This window comes from Macaca mulatta, chromosome 6 (assembly GCF_049350105.2).
Source record: "Macaca mulatta isolate MMU2019108-1 chromosome 6, T2T-MMU8v2.0, whole genome shotgun sequence".
Classification (NCBI taxonomy): domain Eukaryota; kingdom Metazoa; phylum Chordata; class Mammalia; order Primates; family Cercopithecidae; genus Macaca; species Macaca mulatta.
This window is the reverse complement of record NC_133411.1, coordinates 131,613,614-131,638,124: the sequence shown is the minus strand read 5'-3', so window position 1 is coordinate 131,638,124 and position 24,511 is coordinate 131,613,614. Positions and strand designations below refer to the sequence as shown.

Below are 24,511 nucleotides of genomic sequence, written 5' to 3'. Positions count from 1 at the left end.
AATGCACACAGAAGAATCACCCTCCAGTTCTTCAGTGTTCTTTTTCTCCTTGGCATATTACAAACATTGGAGTTTAAGAGGTGAGATCTGGGGTCAAGCACATTATATTTCCAATCCTAGCTTATTCTCTTACCAGGTGGTGATGTGATTTTGTTTAGTCTCAGTTTTCCCCTCTCAGAAATGGTGGGAATAATGATTACACTCTCATTTGGATGTGGTAAGGATTATATGACATAATGTTTAACATACTACTTGGCACTATATAAGTGCTCAGAATAAATTATACAACAATTCTAGTCCAGATATTGAAATACTTAAAATATATAATATTAAACATTTATTTTAGTTTGATGAAATATCAGAGCAGAAAAATAAGAAGTTCTTATTTAACATGTCTATGTGTGAATAAATTGAATGTGGGGAATTTGAACGTGTTAGCTCATTTTCAAATAAAGCCTCTGTAAATAACTAGGACTTACACAGTAAAACAATACCCCAAGTGAAAAATTACACTCCATATATAAACTATATATTGCACAAGTTACCCAGAAGTGATGTATAAAGATATTTAATATCCTGGAACTTATTCAACTACAACTGTGATGCTATACACAAGTTGAGTTCTTACTCCTGGGTAATAGTACTTTCATTTATATAGCATTTTACAAGGCCCTTTCACATACCTTAGCACATTTTATCTTCATAAAAATCTTGCAAGACAGGCAGAACACGTGTTATTACCCTTACTTCGCAAGGGGAGAAAACCGAGTTTGGAGAAGGAAAGTAACTTGCTTAAAGGCCACAGAGTTTCTGACAGGGTAAGAACTCCCTTTCCATCACTAGTTCTGGGATCTCCCCCCTCATGGTGCCTCTCTGCCAGCCTCAGTAATGACAAGGTTTAGCGTTGAGATAAGAGATCAGAGAAGGGAAGGTGTTTGTACTTTTTGTTGCCATCTGCCAGGCTCTGTATTTGTAAAAGGTCGTGGGCCAAACACCTCTGGCATGCTCCTTCCCACTGTCTCTAGTTTCCTGTTCCTCGGGACTCTACCTATATAGGTAAATGTCTCAAGATGGCACCATGAGACTGACACATGAGTGCCCAGAGGTGAGAAAGAGGGGGCTAGACAGAGTTTCCAACACGAGGAAGGAAGAGAACGAGTCTTTGGAAAAGGGGAGATGCGAGTAGGGAGACCATATCTGTAGTGCTCTTTCTAGCCATGAAAGAACCTCCATGCCTCCCAATTCTGAGGCATCTGCTATTTACTAAGGCAGATAGCAAGTAACAATGATCTACTCCTTCTTGGAGAGCTGATTTTTTCTAGGATCAGTGGAAGTGAACAATTTTTTTTTTTTTTTTTTTTTTTAAAGAAGAGAGGTTTATTTCTTACAGTTCTGAAGGCTGGGAAGTCTTCTAGCCTCAAATGGAAGATGGAGGGGCCATATCTGGCCAGGGCCTTCATGTTTCATCCTCTCATGGCAAAAGGAAGGGAGAGGAGGAGGGGGGAGAGAGAGAGAGAGAGAGAGAGAGAGAGAGAGACAGACAGACAGAGAGAGAGAGACAGAGAGAGAGAGAAAGAGAGAGAGAGACCAGTGGGGGTGGGAATAAAGATTTGGAGAAGAGGGCCGAACCCATCCTTTTATCAGGAACCCACTTCTGAGATAACTAACCCACTCCCACAACAATGGCATTAATCCGTTCATGGGGGTTCTGCCTAGTACCTCTTAAAGGCCCCACCTCTCTGCGCTGTTGCTTGGGGGATTAAGTTTCCAATGCGTGAGCTGTGGGGGACACATTCATACCATAGCAAGCTCTATTCACAGCATCTATTTCTTGTGGAGTCAGATGAGGTATTCCGTGTCTTCCTAGGAATTTGTCCATTTCATTTATCTAATTTGTTGGTGTTCAATTCTTCATATTATTTCTTTCTAAAAATTTTTATTTCTATAAGGTTGGTAATAAAATCTTGACTTTTGTTTCTGATTCTAGTAATTTGAGTCTTTTTGGGGGTTGGTCAATCTAGCTAAATGTTTGCCATTTTGTTGAGCTTTTCAAAGAACCAGCTTTTGATTTCATAATTTTTTTCTCTATTGCTTTTCTATTCTCTATTTCATTTATTTCTACTCTAGGCTTTCCTTCTTTCTGCTTCCTTTGGACTGTTATTATCAATTATTGAGAGTGTTGTATGAATATGACACATTATGACTATGTATTGGTGAAGTTTTCTTAAGAACTTTAATTTCTGTTAAAATTTGCCTCATATATTTTGAGTATATGTTAAGTATATACAAGTTCGGAGTTATATATTTCAGGTTAATTGTTCCTTTTGTTGTTGTCTAATATACTTTATTTCTAAAAAACTGTTTTGGCCAGGCGAGGTGGCTCACACCTGCAATCTCAGCCCTTTGGGAGGCTGGGGTAGGAGGATCACTTGAGCTCAGGAGTTTGAGGCCAGCCTGAGCAACATGGCAAAACCCCATCTCTACTAAAAATACAAAAACTAGCCTGGCATGGTGGCATACACCTGTAGTCCCAGCCACTTGGGAGGCTAAGGCAGCAGAATCGTTTGAACTCTGGAGGCAAAGGTTGCAGTGAGCTGAGATCGCACTACTGCACTCCAGCCTGGGCGACAGAGCAAGGCTCCATCTCAATAAAAAAGTTTTGCCTTAAAGTTTAATTTGACAAATATTAGTAAAACTATGCCAGCTTCCTTCCTGTATAAAACTTATTGATCTGAGACCTTTTAAAAATATATATGTAAGTATTTGAAGCTATAAATTTCATTCTTAGCATTGATTTAGCTTCATCCCATGTTTTGGTTTGTTGTGCTTCTGTTTTTGTTTTTGTTGTTTTTCAGTTAAAAGTGTTTTCCAATTTTACTTACGATTTCTTCTATTTATTTATTTATTGAGATGGTATCACTGTGTTGCTCAACCTGGAGTGCAGTGGCACAGTCACTGCTCACTGCAGCCTCGACCTCTGTGGCTCGGGGTATGGATCCTCTCACCTCAGCCTCCTGAGTAGCTGGGAGCATGGGCTCTGGCTGCCATGTCCAGCCAATTTTCCATTTTCTGCAGAGACAGAGTTTTGCCATGTTGCTCAGACTGTGATTTCCCATTTAACCATTGGTTATTTAGGAATGTATTGTTTAATATCCACATATTTGTGAATTTCCCAAATTTTCTTCCACTATTGATTTCTAATTTCATTCCATCGTGTTTGGAGAACACACTGCGTGATTTCAATCCTTGCGATTCTCCTGCCTTAGCCTCCCGAGTAGCTGGGACCACAGGCATGCGTCACCACGCCCAGCCAATTTATTTGGTACTTTTAGTAGAGACGAGGCTTCACCATGCTGGCCAGGATGGTCTTGATCTCCTGACCCCATGATCCACCCGCCTTGACCTCCCAAAGTGCCAGGACCACAGGCATAAGCCACTGTGCCCGGCCTATTCAAAACATTTTCTATGTCTTTTTTTGAGTTTTTGAAGTTTTCTCCACAGAGGTATTAATTTTCTTCGTGAATTCCTAGGTACTTTTACATTTTTTATTGAGAGGTACTTACCTTATGTTTCTTTATTACTGGTGTTCAGAAATGATATTAATTTTGTAGAATGATCACGTGGCTGGAAAATGTGCTAAAATGTCATTCTAAAAGTTTGACTATTTATTTTGTTAATTTTGCGAGTTTATCATCTCACCTTCAAAAATCTGTTTTTATTTCTTCCTGTGCTAGTTTTTGCACCTCTTATTATGTCTGGACCATTGTACTATATATATATTTTTTCATTATACTATATTAAAACTAGTGGTGATAGTAATTTCCCCTCAAATTTGGACTGCAAGTCTCCTTTAAAAAAACCCCAAATTCAGCCTGGGCAACATGGTGAAACCACTTCTCCACTAAAAATACAAAAATTAGCCAGGCATGGTGGCACGCATTTGTAGTCCCAGACACTCAGAAGGCTGAGGTGGGAGGATTGTTTGAGCCCAGGAGGCAGAGGCTGCAGTGAGCCAAGATGGTGCCACTGCACTCCAGCCTGGAAGCAGAGTGCTGTCTCCAAAACAAAAACAAAAACAAAACAAAACAAAACAAAACAAAAAACAAAAAACAAACAAACAAAAAAACCCCTAAAAATTGGAAACAAAAGGTAAGTTTATAACTTTCTCTCATTAAAAGTGGATGATAGTGTATACTCACTTCCACAACACATATACTAAAATCAGAATGATACAGAGAGAAAAGTGGATGATGGCTTCTCTGGTTACCTTGAAAAAAAAAATTCTTTTGAACTGGATAACCCAGCTGGGTGCGATGGCTCACTCCTGTATTCCTAGCACTTTGGGAGGCTGAGGCAGGTGGATGATGTTAACTCCAGGAGTTCGAGACCAGCCTGGGCAACATGCAAAACTTTGCCTCCACGAAAAATACAAAAATTGGCTGGGCTCGGTGGCTCATGCCTGCAATCCCACACCATGGGAGGTCAAAGTGGGCGAATCATTGGAGGTCAGGAGTTCGAGACCAGCCTGGGCAACATGGTGAAACCCTGTCTCCACCAAAAACACAAATATTATCCGGGCATGGTGGCATGCACCTGTAATCCCAGCCACTAAGGGGGCTGAGGCAGGAGAACCACCTGAACCTCGGGAGGTGGAGGTTGCAGCGAGATTCTGCAAGATTCTGCCACTGCACTCCAGCCTGGGTGACAGTGCGAGACTCTGTCTCAAAAAACAAAAAACAAACAAAAAATTAGCCGAGTGTGGTGGCGGGCACTTGTAGTCCCAGCTACTCAGGAGGCTGAGGTGGGAGGATCACCTGAGCCCAGGAGGTCAAGGCTTTGGTGAGCCATGATTGTGCCACTGCATTCCAGCCTGGGTGACAGAGTGATTCCTAGTTTTAAAAAAATAAAGTGGATAACCCCGAAAACCACTGTCCTACTTTTAGAAACTCCAGGATAGTTTGGGAGGGGAATTTTGGAGTCTCATTGGCCATGTAAGGGACTAGGAAGGCTTCTCAGGGAGAATTGTGGGGCTGATTGCGTAGTGCCCAGCTCTACTTGGAAATCTCTTTTCACAACATTTCCATGGAAATCAGAGACACAGACCCAGATGTTTGGGTTAAAATGAAACAAAGGAAACAATAGCTATGTACAAGAGGCAAGAAGACCTCTTTTTAAAATGGTCCATATTTATTAGTACTCTGGTCAGAGAAATTCAAAGTCTACCGTATTGGAGGTTTTCTGGAATTCCAGGCTGTCTGTTAGACTGTAGGCTTCAAAGCTTTGGCTTGTCATACTGGGCCAGGTTTGTGTGGGAGATAGGCCTACAGCTGGACCAGCAAAGTGCTGAGAGGGAAATCCTGTCCTCCTACCTGGTACCTTGTGGGTGAGAGATACTGATACAGACAGTGGAAAGAAGAGCTGGATATCTCATTCTCATCAGGAAGATTGTACAGTTCTATGATTTGGGATATGTCATAGGCATCGGAGTACAAAGCAGGAACTGGGGCCACCAGCCTCTCCCATTGAGTATCTTGCATTTGGAAGTCACTTGTGGGACTTTCAGTGAAGGTAGAGTTCCGGGCCCAGTTGGAAGGGTCTAAGGGCTGAGGTGGAAGGGAGCTGTAGAAATCTGAAACTACAGGAGAAAAAGCATAAAGACTGGGGGGTGTTCAGGGGAAGGTGGGCACATTCTTCTTGAATGGAAGGATCTGGTTTGCTTGCTTTGCTGATTGCTGCTGCTTCAATCTGAATTGCCAGTTCCTGAACCAAGCCTTTACTGTTGACTCCAGTAGGTTGAGTTTCAAAGCTAGTTTCTCCTGAAGGTTTCTGTCTGGGAACACAGTCTGGCTAAACAGAGCTTCTAGCTCTTCATACTGTTGGTGGATGAACGAAGTACGTTTTTGATGCCTTCTCCATGTTGCTGTAGTCCCAGCTACTCGGGAGGCTGAGGTGGGAAGATCACTTGAAGCTGGGAGGTTGAGGCTGCAGTGAGTGGAGACCATGCCACTGCACTCCAGCTTGGATGACAGAGTGAAACTGGGACTAACTGGATCCTGTGGTGGTTCACCTTCATGTTGGAATCATTCCTGTTGATGATGGGTCTGAGTGGAAATTCTCTGGCTGGAAATTCTGTTCATCATGGTTTCTCAAATCTGTCATGAATCCCCTTAGACTAACCATTTTCAGTCCTGCGTGGTGTGTCTCTCGCTGGAAATGCAGTTTCCTTAGTGTATCCAAAAGTTTTAAAATAACAGCCGTATCCAACTCAACAATAAAAGAACAAATAACCCAATTAAACAATGGGCAAAGATGTGAATAGACATTTCTTCTAAGAAGATACATAAGTGGCCAATAAGCACATGAAAAAGATGCTCAATAAATATCACTAGGGAAATGCAAATCAAACCCACAACAAGATACCACTTCACACTCACCAGGATGGTGAATAAAAAAGACAGACAATGACAGTGTTGGTAAGGATGTGGAAAAATTGGGATACTCATGCTTTGCTTGTGGGAATGTAAAATGATGCAACAGCTTTGGGAAACAGTTTGGCATTTCCCCCTAAAGTTAAACAGAGTTACCATTCGATCCTGCAGTCCCACTTCTGGATGTATACCCAAGAGAATTGGAAACATATGTTCACACAAAAACTTCTATACTAATAATGTATACATTATATCTATACAATGGAATATCATTCAGCCATAAAAAGGAAAGAAATATGAATACTTGATACGACAGGAATGAACCTTGAAAGCATTATGCTTCGTAGACACAAGAGGCCATATATTATATGATTCCACTTATATGACATGTCTGAAATAGACAAATCCATAGAGACAGAAGTAGGTTAGCGATTGCCAGGGGCTGGAGGGGAAAGGGAAAGGGAGTGACTAATGGATATGAGGCTTATTTTTGAGCTGATAAAAATGTTCTGGAATTAGATAGTGATGGTTGTACAACTTTGTGAATGTACTGAATGCACCAAACTGCACATTTTAAATGGGTGAATTTTATGATATTTGGATCACTGTAGATCTCAGTAAAAAATCCTTATCCAAGATGATGATAACACCTAACATTTATTGAAGGGTAGTGTAAGAAATTGTGCTACAAGTTTTATGAATTATTTAATTCTCTTAACAGTCACAGGGGTATGTGACTCTTATTATTTCTACCTTACAGAGGGGGAAACTGAGGCTTACAGAGAGTTACTAATTTGTCTACGTCACACAGCTTTTAATGCCAGACTTCAGTTTTGGTTTGATACCAGACTCGGGTTTTTACCACTATGCACTAGAGCCTCTGTAATAAGCATGACTAGACTTTGAATAATTTCCTGTTCTCTCTGTATTTGGGTCACTGGGTTCACCTTTGGTGTTTTTGGACCTTTTGATATTTTATTCCTTCAGGATTCTATAATTGGATGCTCTAGTGACCAGGAATAGGGAAAGATCTGTCTGGCAGTCCACTCCTCATCTCTCACTTCAATAAAGGACTTTGTTGAAGGCCAACTCCATCCCCTGTTTGCTCAAACATAATTCACTTGGAACAGCTCTTTGGATACTTCAATCTAAATGAAAGCCCTCCTTTTAGAGGTTCTCCTTGAACCGTATCCTTCTTTTTTATAACACCTATTACAGTCAAGTAAAAATTTGATTAATAGCTGTCTTCCTTACTAGCCTACAAACTTCGTGATATTAGGGACCAATATAGTTTGAATGTTTGTTGCCTCCAAATCTCATGTTGAAATTTTGAGCTCCAGTGTTGAAGGTGAGCCCTAGTGGGAGGTGTTTGAGTCATGGAGGCTGATCTTTCATGAAAAGCTTTGTGCTGTCCTCATGGTAATGAGTGTCTTCTCAGTCTATTAGTTACCAGGAGATTTGATTGTTAAAAAAGAGCCTAACACCTTCTCTCCTCCCTCTTTCTCCCTCTCTCATCATACAATACATGGGTTCCCCTTTGCCTTCCACCATGAGTAGAAGCAGTCTGAAGTCTTCACAGGAAGCAGATGCTGGCGCTGTGCTTCTTGAATAAATTAGCCTCACGTGTTCCTTTATCACAATGCAAATGAACTGAGGCAGGAACCTGTCTGCTTTGCTCACTATTGTACACTCAGAAAGTAGCCCTGAGCACACAGTAAGTACTCAGTAAGTATCAATTGAATAACTAAACACCAGCACAGTGTGAAGATGTCTGCCATTTTCACACTTCTCTACTGTCCTCTACTATACAGGGTTCCTTTTTAGAAATGTCTATGTTATTCCTCTGGCTTCTGGATCCAGTGCTTAAGCTCAGCATGGGAGTGCTTCAAGGCCACTGCTGGCTTGCACTGTCGGAAAGTGACGCACTAGTGGAAGGCTTTGGCTTCGGTTCTAACCTCAGAGACTTCTCTAAATGTTTCCCATGTGTTGTGCTCCTTCACTCTGACTGGGATTTTGGCTATCACCTAATTCCTTGCCTCTACTAGCCCTTATGACTGTCCATAATAACATTTCCCATGAGCTCCTCTATGATGCTAAAAAATTTTACACCTGGCAAATCTAACGCCACCACCTAACTGGTTAAGCATGTACACGGCAATATTCCCAGAATAGAAGCAAGCTGAACAATCCCAAAATGTTAATTTCCCTAGGTTATACAGCAAATAAGTGATAGAACCAGAATGAGAAACTTACTAGATTCTGAACTTTTTAAGGGATCTGTTTTGTGTATTTGTTTTCCTTACCATGCCCGGCACAGTCCCTGGCACTATTAGGAACTCATTAAATATTTCTTAAATAGAATCCAAAATTCTTTCTGGAGGGGACTCACATTCTCTTTTGCTTCAACAGATTCTCAAACCCCTCAGTATATCTCCCCTCAACTACTCTTTCTAAGTTTTTATAAGTTTTTAGATGTGATTGGAGCACCCAAATTCCAATGATGCCTAACCAAACCCACCAAAAGAGTCCCACTTTCTCATTTTTCATGTTACTATTGTTGGTGCCACCATTTTTTATCCACCCAAGGTTGAAATCCACTTTTTAAATCTTTTTTATTCCACAATGAGTGGTTGAGTCCTATAGATTCTCCTTGTATAAAACCTTTGTGTTTTTCTTCATTTTCCACTGCTACCAGCCCAATGTAGACTCTCTATCTTTCAACTAGACTTACTGTGATAACAGCTTCTGATTTTCCCCACCTCTGAGCTCTCTCAAATGTGCTAGAGAATGGTTATTTTTTCTGGAATAATTTTTCTTACTCTGATAGGCTTTTCTCAAAAACTTTCAACAACTCCCCACACTATTTTGTCCAAATTAAAATCCCATGGAATCCAAAGTCCTTCAAAAGTGATTACAGCTTACTTTTTTGTCTTGATCTCTGCCTTTTAGGAGCACAATTCTCTGGGCAAACCAAAAGGTCCTCTTCAGCATTCCCTGGGCATTCCCTAATTCCCCACTTCATGCTACCTATGATTTATTCCTTATGCAAAAATGTCTATATCATGGCCTGAACATCGCAAATGAAAGCTCATCCCAGAATTTTTTCTTGATTCCTGCCCCCAAATGAGGTCTTGTCATCTTTTGACTTTGGAATGAGGAGTCAAATTTTTGTCACTCTTCTGTGGCATATCTGCTGTGTGTTGTAATTCATGGTGTGGATGGCATCTCCCCTAGGAGACAATCAAGTCAGATCCATGACTTACACAATTTTGTACCCTGTACCACCAAGCTAGTGCCTTTTAAATAGCAATTATGGAATTTAAATAGCTCGTTTTTTTTTTATCATTCATTTCTTCTATTTACATACTAAAAATCATTTCTTTGTATTCAGCATCTTACAAAGCTGATAAGTCATGTATCTAAAGCTCATTGCTCAGTTCCTTCATATACTCTATGGACATAAACTGTTTAATAAACAGACAACATACAGAATGGGGGAAAAGCTTTGCAATCCATGCATCTGACAAATGTCTAATATCCAACATCTATAAAGAACTTAAACAAATTTACAAGAAAAAAACAAATAACTCCATTAAAAAGTAAGCAAAGGACAGAACAAACACTTTTCTAAAGAAGACATACATGTGTCCAGTAAGCATATGAAAAAAAGCTCCACATCACTGATCAATAGAGAAATGCAAATCAAAACCCCAATGAGATACTATCTAACATCAGTCAGAATGACGGTTACTGAAAGTAAAAGAATAATGGATGGTGGTGAGGTTGTGGAGGAAAAAGAAATGCCTGCACACTGTTGGTGGGAGTTTAAATTCATTCAGCCATTGTGGAAGACAGTGTGGCAATTCCTCAGAGACCTAAAGACAGAAATACCATATGGCCCAGCAATCCTATTACTGGGTATAAACCCGAAGGAATAGAAATCATTCTATTATAAAGACACATGCATACCTATGTTCATTGTAGCACTATTCACAATAGAAAAGACATGGAATCAACCTAAATTCCCATCACTGATAGACTGGATAAAGAAAATGTGGTACATTATACACCATAGAATTCTATGCAGCCATAAAAAAGAATGAGATTATGTCCTTTGCAGGGACATGGATGGAGCTGGAGGACATTATCCTTAGCAAACTAACACGGGAACAGAAAACCAAACACCACATGTTCTCACTTACAACTGGTAGCTAAATGATGAGAACGCATGGACACACAGAGGGGAACAACACACACTCCAGCCTTTCAGAGGGTGGAAGGTGAGAGGAGGGAGAGGATCGGGAAAAATAACTAATGGGTACTAGGGTTAATACCTGGATGATGGCCGGGCACTGTGGCTCACTCCTGTAATCCCAGCACTTTGGGAGGCCAAGGCGGGCGGATCACGAGGTCAGGAGATCCAGACCATTCTGGCTAACACGGTGAAACACCGTCTCTACTAAAATACAAAAAATTAGCCGGGCATGGCGGCGGGCGCCTGTAGTCCCAGCTACTTGGAGGCTGAGGCAGGAGAATGGCGTAAACCCGGGAGGCGGAGCTTGCAGTGAGCCGAGATCCCGCCACTGCACTCCAGCCTGGGAGACAGAGCGAGACTCCGTCTCAAAAAAAAAAAAAAAACCTGGATGGTGAAATAATCTGTACAACAAATACCCATAACACAAATATACCTATGCAACAAATCTGCACATGTACCCCTGAACTTAAAATAAAAATTAAGAAGGCCGGGAGCGGTGGCTCACGCCTGTAATCCCAGCACTTTGGGAGGCTGAGATGGGCGGATCACGAGGTCAGGAGATCAAGACCATCCTGGCTAACACGGTGAAAACCCATCTCCACTAAAAATACAAAAAATTAGCCGGGCATGGTGGTGGGCGCCTGTAGTCCCAGCTACTTGGGAGGCTGAGGCAGGAGAATGGCGTAAACCCGGGAGGCGGAGCTTGCAGTGAGCTGAGATCCGGCCACTGCACTCCAGCCTGGGTGACAGAGTGAGACTCCGTCTCAAAAAAAAAAAAAAAAAAAAAAAAAAGAGGAAAAAACTGTTTACTTTTATGCAGCCAAGGAACATACAAAAAAAGCACATCATCACCGGTCATTAGAGAAATGCAAATCAAAACCACAATGAGATGCCATCTCATGCCAGTTAGAATGGCGATCATTAAAAAATCTGGAAACAACAGATACTGGCGAGGATGTAGAGAAATAGGAACGCTTTTACACTGTTGGTGGGAGTGTAAATTAGTTCAACCATTGTTGAAGACAGTGTGGCAATTCCTGAAGGATCTAGAACCAGAAATACCATTTGACCCAGCAATCCCATTAGTAGGTATATACCCAAAGGATTATAAGTCATTCTATTATAAAGACATATGCACATGTATGTTTACTGCAGCACTATTTACAATAGCAAAGACTTGGAACCAACCCAAATGCCCATCAATGATAGACTGCATAAAGAAAATGTGGTACATATACACCATGTAGTACTATGCAGCCATTAAAAAGAATGAGTTCATGTCCTTTGCAAGGACATGGATGAAGCTGGAAACCGTTATCCTCAGCAAACTAACACAGGAACAGAAAAGCAAACACTGCATGTTCTCACTCATAAGTGGAAGCTGAACAATGAGAACACATGGACACAGGGAGTGGAATATCAGACACCAGGGCGTGTCCAGGGGTTGGGGGCAGGGGAAGGAGAGCATTTAGACAAATACCTAATGCATGTAGAGCTTAAAACCTAGATGACGGGCTGATAGGTGCAGCAAACCACTATGGCACATGTATACCTATGTAATGAACCTGTAGGTTCTTCACGTGTATCCCAGAACTTAAAGTAAACAAACAAACATGCTATGGAAAAAAAAAAAAGAAGAAGAAAGAAAATATCAACTGTCGAAGGCATAGCATACAATGACTAAAAACTTTAGATAGTTGGCCAGGTGCAGTGGCTCATGCCTGTAATCCCAGCACTTTGGGAGGCCAAGGTGGGCAGATCACCCGAGGTCAGGAGTTCGAGACCAGCCTTCCCAACATGGCAAAACCCCATCTCTACTAAACATACAAAAAATTAGCCAGGTGTCGTGGCAGACACCTGTAATCCCAGCTACTTGGGAGGCTGAGGCAGGAGAATCACTTGAACCTGGGAGGTGGTGGTTGCAGTGAGCCGAGATTGCTTCATTGCACTCCAGCCTGGGTGACAAGAGCAAAACTCCATCTCAAAAACAAACAAAACAACCCCAAAAAACAAACTTTAGATAGTTATTCCTAGTTTCAATTAATTTTGAATAGAAAAATACTGAGAGGAAAACTTAAAATATAACACAGACACAATGGAGCAGCCAAAAGACTAGTCCTAGCCTACCCCATGGAATGCAAATTTCTGGCGCCTAAAATACTGTTATCTTTTTGGCTGGTTTTGAGTGGCAGTGACTGGCATTAGTGGGATTCTACTCTCTCGGGGATGAAAAATGAAGTTTGAAAGAATGTTCATTACCATCAGGGTATGTGTTGACCAAACTAATTTTTTATCTGCCAAAATGTGTATACTGGCTTCTGTCTCATCTAGAGACCTCTGGAACTGAAAGTAATTGATCAAATTAGCCCAGCTATAATCCCCTACTAGTTCTGTTATGATTGTAGCTTGTTAACCTTAGTATACTGTTTATTTAAACCATGTGGATGACATCATGAAAACCACCCCCATTTCATCAAAGCAGGATGCAGACTATAAAAAACAATTTGGTTTCTAACCACTCTGAGATACAGTGTTTTTTCTTTTCTTTCCCATATTAAAAGATAAAACATAAAACCTCAGTTCTCAGCCATTTGATTTTCACTCCAGCTGGCCCTCCCCCCGTGAAATGGAAGCATTTTCATGTCATTTAGAATCAAGCAAACTAAAAATATCAAACAAGTTTGCTTCAGTCCTGGAAAAGGAGAACTGATGACAGAAACTGTTCTTTTGATTTTCCTCTTATCCTTCATTTGCCAAGTTCACTTTTCCATGCTGTATAATGGTTTCCTGCACCACAGCCTGGCAGATAATGCCCAGCAAGGTCCTTATGCTGGAAGTAGCTACAAGACTAGCATGCTATTTCCCCAATGCTGTGATTATTCTCCTCATATTCTTCTTGTATTCCTGTACAAGCGCTGATATGTTTTGATAAGAAAAATTGGTGCATATGTGTGCCATTCTCACCTTTTGAGGCATGCTAAGCTCCTTGGCTCCTATGGTGTTTCTGCTGTCACAGTTCCAACATCATTCCACAGACACAGCTTTCTTCTGAGTAAAATTATTAGCATCTATGAAGGCTAATTTTAAAATGTTAGTAAGAGACAAACTGGCAGTTCACAAGTAAGCCATTGCTTTACTGGGGGCATAAATATGAGCCAGCCCTCCAAAAGAGGAAATGAAATTCAAAAAAGTAATGGAATAAACGACAGCTTTACTCTGTAGGCACAGGCAATCTTTAATACTTTTTCAGCCTCCATTTCCTTAACATCTTGGATAATAAACCTACCTTTCAGATTGTGAGAATTCATTTGACCAACTGACTTTCCATGTACTAGTAATCTTTGTTTAGGTGCTACAGGAGTTTAAAAATGTAGAAAGTCATGATCATTGTCCGTAAGAAATTGATAATCTAGTTCAACACTTCCAAAACTGTATTCTTTGGAAAATTTGTTCTAAGACATACTCTGTGAAAAAAGAATTCCATGTAGAGAGAAGTCTGACTTCCTTCTTGGAAAGACACAACATATTAAAGGCCCTGAAAAATTCTGAAGTAAAGAAATGTGTTAAATGTGCTTAATCTAGAGTTTACCAAATTTATTTGATCATAATCCCTTTTTGAATGTAATACCTATAAACGTCTCATGGAAAACATTTTGGAGAATGCTGGAATACTGGCTCAGTAGCTTGTTTACAGGGATTTCACACTTTATTTCCTTTGTATCACCAGAGACCTAACCACAATAAGTTCTTAAAAATATTTGTCTAAATGAATATACTGTCTAACCCAGGTAGTTAGAGCAGTACCTCCCAAACTCCAGTCCATAGATGGATTTGTGCTGTCTTGCATTAATATTTCTTGAGGAAATATGTATATATATTTTACACATATATAATATACATAGTAAGTATATATATTAAAATATGTTAAACTGTTATAAATACATCCTGGGTTTTGATCCTGTAGTTTTCAACTCTATAGGTTTGGGGTTGGACCTGAGAATTTGCATTGAAAATTTCCCAGGGGATTCTTAATCATGGCTAGTTTAAGAATCACTGGTTGGTATATATACATAAAAATAAGACCAGAGCTTAACATTTAGTCTCCCTTAACTAAGGTTTTCTATTCCATGGTCACAAACTAAATTCTAGCCTTGAAAACACGTGTCCTTTGTAATCCATCACAGATGTGAATGAGCCTGGTCAAGTCCAAAGCACTGGGCCTGAAGGTTGATCAATAAAGTTATCTTCACATATAGAAAAAAGAGTAGTATAATTTTTTTTTTCAGATTTAGCACAAACCTGTGATTTTGAGGAATGTGGAAGAGATATGAAATATTTCTGAAACTGAGAGGGTTTTTTGGACTGGTCTTTAAGATTGTTGCAATGATATTCCCGGCCATATGAATCCTCCCCAGAGTATAATAAGGTGGCCTTAAAACTTGGAAGGTTGGTCTGGAAGTTTGATATGACCATGAACTCAAACCTTGGGTGACAAGGCAGAGAAGATTATTTTTTTTTCTACATCAGCATTGTAGATACTATACATCAGCAATAAAAAGTCCTGTAAGATCATAAACTTTATAGTCTCCCATGACAAAAATGTTCTATAAAGAAATAGAAATATATACTGAAAAGGTCTCTGTATTTTTTACCCCAGATATCTGAGATCAGTCTTGTTTGGTCCCCTTCTTATAAAATTCAGTTTAAAAATAGCTCTGTTTCATGGTTATTTTTCATGTACTGCTGACAATCAGGGTTAATTGAGGGACAGTTTTTCCCCTGAAACAATCTGAAGTAAGATCTTTTAGGTGATGAAATCAGCCAAAGCAAGTGGTACTAACTTAGGAGATTTTGAAGAGCCTTTGATGTTATTTTCTGAGCATAAACAATCAGGAGAACTATAAGGATTGCACATTAGTTTTTTGTTTTAAAATAACTGTCTTTTTAAAAAACCAAGCTAGTAAAAAACTTTAAAGATTTAGTAGCAGACTATACTTTCACTTTTTTTGCTTAATAACCCAATTTGATCTTCATGATGAGATTATATTATGGAATAGAGCCTTTACAATGGTTTCCTCTGATTGGTTACAGAATTTTATACATCTTTGCAATTTAATGCTATGTAGTGATTAAAAATGATTACACAATTCTATATTAATTTACATGAAAAAATTTTTAAAAAGGAAAAAAAAGATGCTCAAGATAATTTGTTAAGTGAAAAAGCAGGATGCCAAACAGTATGATTTCATATGTGTATATTCCATATATTTAATGTATTGATTCAAAATGGAAATAATAGCTATAGTTAACATGAGACCATGTGCCAGGCACTGTTCCAAGCACTTACATATATTAACCTATTTAATTCTCATAACCACCCATTAAGAGTTCTTCTCTTTTTTTTTTTTTTTTTTTGAGACGGAGCCTCGCTCTGTCACCCAGGCTGGAGTGCAGTGGCCGGATCTCAGCTCACTGCAAGCTCCGCCTCCCGGGTTCACGCCATTCTCCGGCCTTAGCCTCCCGAGTAGCTGGGACTACAGGCGCCCGCCACCTCGCCCGGCTAGTTTTTTGTATTTCTTAATAGAGACGGGGTTTCACCGTGTTAGCCAGGATGGTCTCGATCTCCTGACCTCGTGATCCGCCCGTCTCTGCCTCCCAAAGTGCTGGGATTACAGGCTTGAGCCACCGCGCCCGGCCAGGAGTTCTTCTCTAATATTTCCCTCCTCCCTTCTCTTGAGAAACTGAATCACAAAGCCGCTTGCTTAGGGGCACAGAACTAGTAACTGGCAAATCTGGGATTTGAACCCTGGGCACTATGATTTCAGCAGCCTGCCCTCTTAATCACTTGGCTACAAGACATGTAAAAAATACTCATCCTATTTGAGAATGGTATAGTATGAGTTGTTTTCATTTCTTTATACCTTTATGGTTTGCTACAATGTCTTTTTCAGCCTATACGACTTTCAAATTAGAAAAACAAAATTTTGGATGAAAACGAAGAACTCTTCCCTCACCAAAGAGCACAGTGATAAATGCAACAGAGCCTCAAATGACATCATGCTATTTAGCGGTCAGTCTAGCAATTTAAACAAAACTCTTCAAGGATTACATATTTTCTTAACATTACTGATAAGGATATAAAAACTCTGCAATGTAGTGAGTTCTCTAGTGAAAGATGAGTCAGTGGCAAAGAATTGGCAATGTAATCCAGTATATTAATAGCTTGCAGATCCTATAATCCAGTATATCCAGTTTTAAAAATGAATGGTGCATAACAGATAATACTAGTTAAAGTTAAACTACACAGAATGGATAAACTATACAGAATAGATAGCATAATTTTTGTATGGTGACATCTTGGTATCTGTGGGAGATTGGTTCCAGGACCCCCCTGGATACCAAAATCCAGGGATGTTCAAATCCCTCATATAAGATGGTATACTATTTTCATACAACCTACATACATCCTCCCAAATACTTTAAATCATATCCAGATTACTTGTAATACCTAATACAATGCAAATATTATGTAAATAGTTGCTATACTGTATTATTTAGGGAATAATGACAAGAAAACAAGTCTGCATATGTTCAGTACAGATGCAGCCATCAACTTTTTTCTGTCTGTATATTTTTGATCTGCAGTTGGTTTGATCCATGGATGTGGACCCACTGATATGGAGAACCAGCTGCATTTATTATGTTAAAAGATATTAGGGTGCAAATCTACTAGGTGAACATTCCCATGTGCTGCTCACCACCTGGATACCTAAAAACACTGCCCTCCACTTGGTCTGCTTAGTGGGTTCCCAGTGTTCTAGCTGGTATCTTCTCAGTGGATGAGGAAGAAAGGTCTTGAAGGGTAGTATTCTGAACGGTAATCTTTAAGTCCAACTCTTCTAAGAAGTTTTTATAAAAGGCCAAAAAAATTCACATTGTCATGCTTCATGATTGCTAAGTAATGTAGAAAAACAACAGTCCCATCAGTCTGATGGCTTTGTTGTTTTATAAATCATGTCATTTGCGAATCAGAAAAATCCTCCTCTTCTGTAGATTATAGTGTAGCTTTGTTTTGTGTTAATCAATTAGATGTAGAAGAAATCTCAGGGAAATATAATTTATTTTATTATTTTGGATAATCCAACAACTTAGTTCTTTAGCTGATATCAGATTACCATGGACTGCACTGGAAAGTCTCCAGGATCCTTGTAATACTACAATTGAAGCAGTGTTTGTTGAATAAATACCGTATGTATTTCCAGCAGAACTGTGCTAGAAGTGTTGGGAAAGGAAAAGAAACATTACCTGTCACTTCTGTCAGTCACATTGATTTCTTGTGTTCAACAGATTAAGGGAAAGTTAGACATTGCAATTTAGAAATTAAATATTTCCAATAGAGAGGAGGGAATTGTTAGGGCAATAATTAATAATTTGAAGGTTCAGTAGTCAACAGTTTGACTTGTAGGGTCATGTTTTTTGCTGCTCCTAAAACTGGGGAATTGGTGAAAAGAATATCAATAAGATAAAGTTGAGATCTTTTTCTGATTATAAACATAATACATACACTGCCAAAAAGTTAAACTATACAGAACAGTAGCAAGAAAAAAATTAGATAAAATCTCATTGCCCAGAGACAACTAATGTTCTTATTTTAGCATAACTCTAAACTTTTGTTACACACATTTCTTGCAAAAAAAGGACCAAAACTGTTTTAAAACTTAGTTTCTCAATAATATACCTTAAAATTTTTGTTAATAAATGTAATTCTACATTTTCATTTTAAATATAGTTGTTCATTTCGTTGTTTGAGAGTACCATAATAAATTATTTAACTTACCCTGTTTTATTAGAGATTTGGGTTTTTCAAGTTTTATGGAATCTTACAATACCACCACACACACACACACAAACACACACACACATTTATGTTATATTTATATAACATGTATATGTATGTATTTTTGATCATTAATTTGATGATTTCCTTAGGATTAATTCCTGGAATTGGAATTGTTGCATCAAAGGGTAGGCATATTTGTCTTAACACAATATTGCCAAATTGCCCTCCAGAAAGGTATAGTCAGTTTATACACTGACTCACAAAATGAGAGTGCTTGTATTGAGACCAATATCACCAATACTATGTATGAGGGGATCCAAAATTTCACGGAGGCTGGGTGTGGTGGCTCACATCTGTAATCCCAAGATTTTGGGAGGCCAAGGTGGGAGGACTGATTGAGCCCTGGAGTTCAGGACCAGCCTGGACAACATAGTGAGACTCCCATCTCTATATTTTAAAAAGTTAATGGAAAGACAGAATTAAAAGATAAAAATAAAAATATATAAACTTTAGTTCTCAACATAAGCTCCATCAAGTTCAAGACAGTTTTGTAAGCAATGATACCATTTAGTCCATCCTTAAAGAAGTGAGTGACCTTGGAATTTAATCATGTCAAAGCAGTTTTTTTCACATTATTAACTGAAGAAAAAAGGTGCCCTTTACAGATATTTTAAGATTAGGAAACAAAAAGAAGTCAGGAGGAGCCAAGTAGAAGTGTAAGGCAGATGTCTAATGATTTTTCCATTGAAATTCTTACAAAATTGTCTTTGTTTGATGAGAGGAATGAGCAGAGCGGAGAAGACCTCTTCTGGTAAAGCTTTCTTGGACGATTTTCTGCTAAAGCCTTGGCTAACTTTCTCAAAACACTCTCATAGTAGGTAGATGTTATTGTTCTTTGGCCCTTCAGAAAGTCAACAAGCAAAATGCTTTGAGCCTTCCAAAAAACTGTTGCCATGTGATATGGTTTGGCTCTGTATCCTCACCCAAATCTCATGTTGAATTGTAATCCCCATGTGTTGGGAGAGGGGCCTGATGGGAGGTGACTGAATCATGGGGGCAGTTTTCCCCTTCCTGTTCTCATGATAGTGAGTTCTCATGAGATCTGGTTGTTTGAAAGTGTGTGGCACCTCCCTCTTCTCTCTCTCTATTGCTCTACCATGATAACACATGCTTGCTTACCCTTCACCTTCCACCATGATTGTAAGTTTCCTGAGGTCTCCCAGTCATGCTTCCTGTACAGCCTGTGGAACTGTAAGTCAATTAAACCTCTTTTCTGCATAAATTACCCAGTCTCAGGTAGTTCTTTATAGCAGTGTGAGAACAGACTGATACACCATGACCTTTGCTCTTGACTGGTCCACTTTTGCTTTGACCAGATCACTCCCACCTCTTGGTAGCCATTGCTTTGATTGTGCTTTCTCTTCAGGATTGTACTGGTAAAGCCATGTTCCATCTTCTGTTACAATTCTTTGAAGAAATGCTTCAGGATCTTCACCCCACTTATTTAAAATTGTCATTGAAAGCTCTGCTCTTGTCTGCAGTTGATCTGGTACAATAGTTTTGGCACCCATCCAGTAGAAAATTTGCTCCACTTTAATTTTTCAGTCAGAATTGTATAAGCTGAACCATTTGAGATATCTATGGTGCTGACTATTGTTTCTGCTGTTAATTGTTGGTCCTCCTCAATTAGGGCAGCAAAGGATTAATTTTTTCCTTTCAAATTGATGTGGATTGTCTGCTTCTGTGGGCTTCATCTTCACACCATTTCATCCCATCAGTGATTTCCCCATTCTTCCTCCCAAACTTCACCATAAATTTGATGTTTGTTCATGCTTCAATTTTAGCAGAATCATATTGTTCTGATAGTGGATCTTTTCAAACTGCTATCTTATCTTTCTTAGTGCTTCAAACTAGATCCTGTTCAGGTATGTTACAAGTTAGTATGAGTGCAAAAAATTTGAAATCCACATATAGTTTCTTTATAATATGCATTTTCCATGAGCTTTTTGAACTCTCCTCATATTACCAGTTTAAAAACACTTGGGACTTTTCTAGGTAAAAAGTTTCTCTCCTCTTTTAAAATTTGCTTTCTGTCAATTACAAGTAAGGTTGAATATCTTTTTACATATTTAATGCACATTTTAATTCTTTCTTTTGTGACTTGCCCACTCATGGCCTTTGCCCACATTTTAATTTAGATATTAATCTTTTTCTTATAGATTTAAATTATTCTTTATATATTTATTATATTACTTTTCTGTTTGTCATACATGTCATAGATTTTTTCCCAGTTCATTTTGTATCTTTACTTATGTGTTCTTCTTTTTCTATACAGAACTTTTAAATTTATAATTTTTTAAAATTTAAATAAAAGTTTTCCTAGGAGTCCCTGCTTGTTGCTAATTTTCTTTGTTGATTTAATTTACAGAAAAGAAATCTAATATAAGCCTATTAATAAAATCTGGGAATACTTGTAAGTTGAATAATAAATATACTCAGTATTTTATAACTGAAAGCAAATAATACTTTCTAAATTTTTAGCTGTTAATTAAAATTCAAACTAGAATGTTTTCCCCATTAATGTGTGTACTGTGAGACACATATACTACTTTTACTTTTCTAATTTGATTGTAATTTAGTGTCTCTATACCTGGGTCTTTATACTTATTTCTAGATATCTTTACATTTTAGGCACTTGTGAAGAGTAGCACTTCTGTGGAAACACATAAACAGACATTTAACAACTTGGCAATTTGTATATTTGCATATTCTCACACACATACACACATATATTAGAGCTCAGCTTTGTCAGAGAGCATTTATTGAGCTCACAGAATGTATGTAGGAAAATATCACTGTCCTAATGTGGTTAATAGAAATGGAAGTTTGTTACAAATAGTTACTGCTAACAGAACTCATTTGCATTTTTTAAAAAAGTGTCATGATTCTGACCTTTTTACTTTGGTAACTGAAAGGTAGCAGGAAGGACAATAATTTAGCTGTGGTACAGTGTAAGGGGTTTTGGTGAATACTTGCCAAATACCATTTTATATAGACCTACTTGTAAAGCAAATAGTGACCTGTTGCACAGCCCAGCTCCATGTGTTCAGTCAAATTTCCTCTGAAAAAAAATCATGCAGTGAGCTGCCACCCACAATTCAACTTGGTTAAATGTTACCTCTGTCTTTTAATGAAAATGTAAAACCCATGGGCCCAATTCACTTTACTTGGCTCTGCATGTGTAAAGGGTGAGTTAAATAGAAATAATTAGGGACTGACTGGAAACACTTGAAAAAATTAAACTAGGGATTAACTCAGATGCTAAGAGTTGCTGAAGTTCTTTTTGACCTTGTCTTATAAACATAATCTGTTTTGGTAACCTTGATTGCTTTGCAAAGTTGACTGGTTGACATAGCATCTCCCTGTGAGGTAGATTCCTAAGCATTCAATCAAATATGAGACTAAGAGATAGGAGTAATAGTATGCTTAATACTTGAATTATTACTTCAGGACTTGTTACATAGACTCTTTAAAAGAAAAAGTGTTTTCACACTCACATTTCTGATCCAGTTGGGGGCCATACTTTTATTGCTACATGGACTTTCAAAGACTCCAAGCTCATTTCAATTGCTGGTGCAAGGGTATAATATATCGTAGTAATTTGGCATTTGTTTATTATTATTGTCACTGAATCTGCACATTTGAAATTTATTTTTAGTTAATGAATGCTGTTGTACATGAGTGGGTCTCTCAGAAGCCAATAGGATACCCTAAGACCCTAGTGTCAATTAAGAGTTGAGTAATAGTTTCTGTACTTTATTTATGTTTTCTTTTTGGGAAGTTTATAGATTTTTGAGCAATTTTTTTCAGCATTCTAAGATGTAATCCTTTTGAGGGTACATACAAGATCCCCACAACTTGTAAATTTAGAACATAAATATAAATAAAATACAAATACTTTTTTGACATAGCTTTACTAGAGTGTAGAATGATACAATTTACCATAAATTGATGTATTAAAATTTTAAAAACAAAATGTGATCTGTCAGACAACAGAGTCTGAATTTAAGGAATTTGAAGAAGGCAATGATTCTGTATCAATAACCCTTTTAGTGGGTATGACATTAGAAGACATTAGATTTTCAATAGTATCTAGAGGAATTGTGCACAGTGAAGACTATACACTTGGTTATTATATTTAAATTGGACCATACAGTTTTTAGGAGCATATAATGACATTACACATAATGTTTTTAGCACGTTGCCTTTCTAGGCTATAAACAAGACATGTTACCATATTAAGTTAATGACCCAGGCTTCCCTGATATTGGCACTCCCAGGAATTATCTCTATTTTACAAATGAAGAAATCAAGTTTTAGAAACATTAAAGAACTTTCCCAGCTCACATAGTAAGTGCTAGAACTGGGCTTCAAACCCAGTCTTGCTGACCACTGTGATATTCAACAGTGCTTGCCAAATCTTGGTGAGTTTACCTCGGGCAGTACATATGAAATTATTTTAGGTAGAACACAAACACATCTTTAAAAATGTAATATGTGTGTGTTTTTAAAAACCATCCTCTCCATCCATTTTTTAATTCTGTATTTTGTTTCTGTCTTATGGTACCTGGAAAATCCTTATTCACATACAAGAAATGGTTGCCTTACAAATGAAAGAAGATATTTGCAGTATCCCTGAAGCATCTTTTGAAATCTTTCTCTTTTATTTTCTATTTTTAAAATAGCAGCTTTATTGAGATCCAATTCACTATCATCAGGTTCACCCTTTAAAAATGTGGATTTTAGTGGTTTTTAGTATACTCACAAAACTGACCATTGATTATTACTATCTAACTTCAGAACATTTTTATCCCCTCAAAAAGAAACCCCATAGGCATTCAGCAGTCACTTCTCATTCTTCTCTCCAGATATCTTCTGATAATCATGAATCTACTTCCTGTTTCTATGGATTTACCTATTCTGAATATTTTTTATAAATGGAATTGTACAATATGTGGCCTTTTGTGTCTGGCTTCTTTCACTTTGCATAATGTTTTCAAGGTTCATCAGTTTTGTATGATGTATCAGTATTTCAATCCCTTTTATGGTCAAATAATTTTCCATTATTTGGAAATTTATTTGTATGGATGTATCACATTTTGTTTATCCATTCGGCAGTTGGTGGACATTTGGGTTGTTTACACTTCGTGGCTATTATGAATCATGCTGCAATGAACATCCATGTACAAGTATTTGAGTCCTTATTTTCAAACTTATGGGCAATATATCCAGGAGTGAGATTGCTGGCTCATATAATAACTCTTTGTTTAACATTTTTTAGAAAGCACCAAACTGTTTTCCATGGTAGCTACAGCATCTTACATTACCACTGACAGAGTGTGAGGGTTCCAATTTCTCCGTATCCTCACCAACACTAGTTATTTTCCATTTTATTGACTGCAGCCATCCTAGTGGGTGTGATGTGATATATGTATTTATTTTAATGTATACTTGAAAATATAATTACCACATTAATTAAGCTCAATATTTGTTGTCCCTTTATGGAAGCAATAACACTCCTTAAGTACACTTTTACTTAAGGAGAAAAAAGTCACTTAAAGAAAATTAGTAGATAAATAATGTGTAGATGAGATGTGGACACTGCAAAATTTGTGAAGGTGTGGTCTTGGGCAAATTACTATATTTCTGTAAACCTCAATTTCTTGTGGCAATAAAAGATGACATCAGATTGCTGTGAGGATTAAATGGACTAGTATTCATAAAGTACTCGGAACAGTACCTGTAAAAGTGTGTGCTAAATAAGTACAGAAGGTGGTGTTGAATAAGCCAAGTTTGAGAAACTCTTGCATAACTTATAGTACAGCTCTTTATTGGCAGCAACTGACTTTTTCTATAGGAGGTATTCAATGTTTAAGTAATAAAATGGATGGCCAAGTGAATGTAATTGTGTTGAATTACCCTGTACAC

At 38.2% G+C, this 24,511-nt stretch overlaps 1 pseudogene; it reads right to left on the bottom strand.

Moving 5' to 3' along the window:
* Window positions 1-5,202: 5,202 nt before the first annotated feature.
* LOC114679040 (arginine-fifty homeobox-like) lies at window positions 5,203-19,719 on the bottom strand (annotated as a pseudogene).
* Between the last annotated feature and the right edge of the window lie 4,792 nt (window positions 19,720-24,511).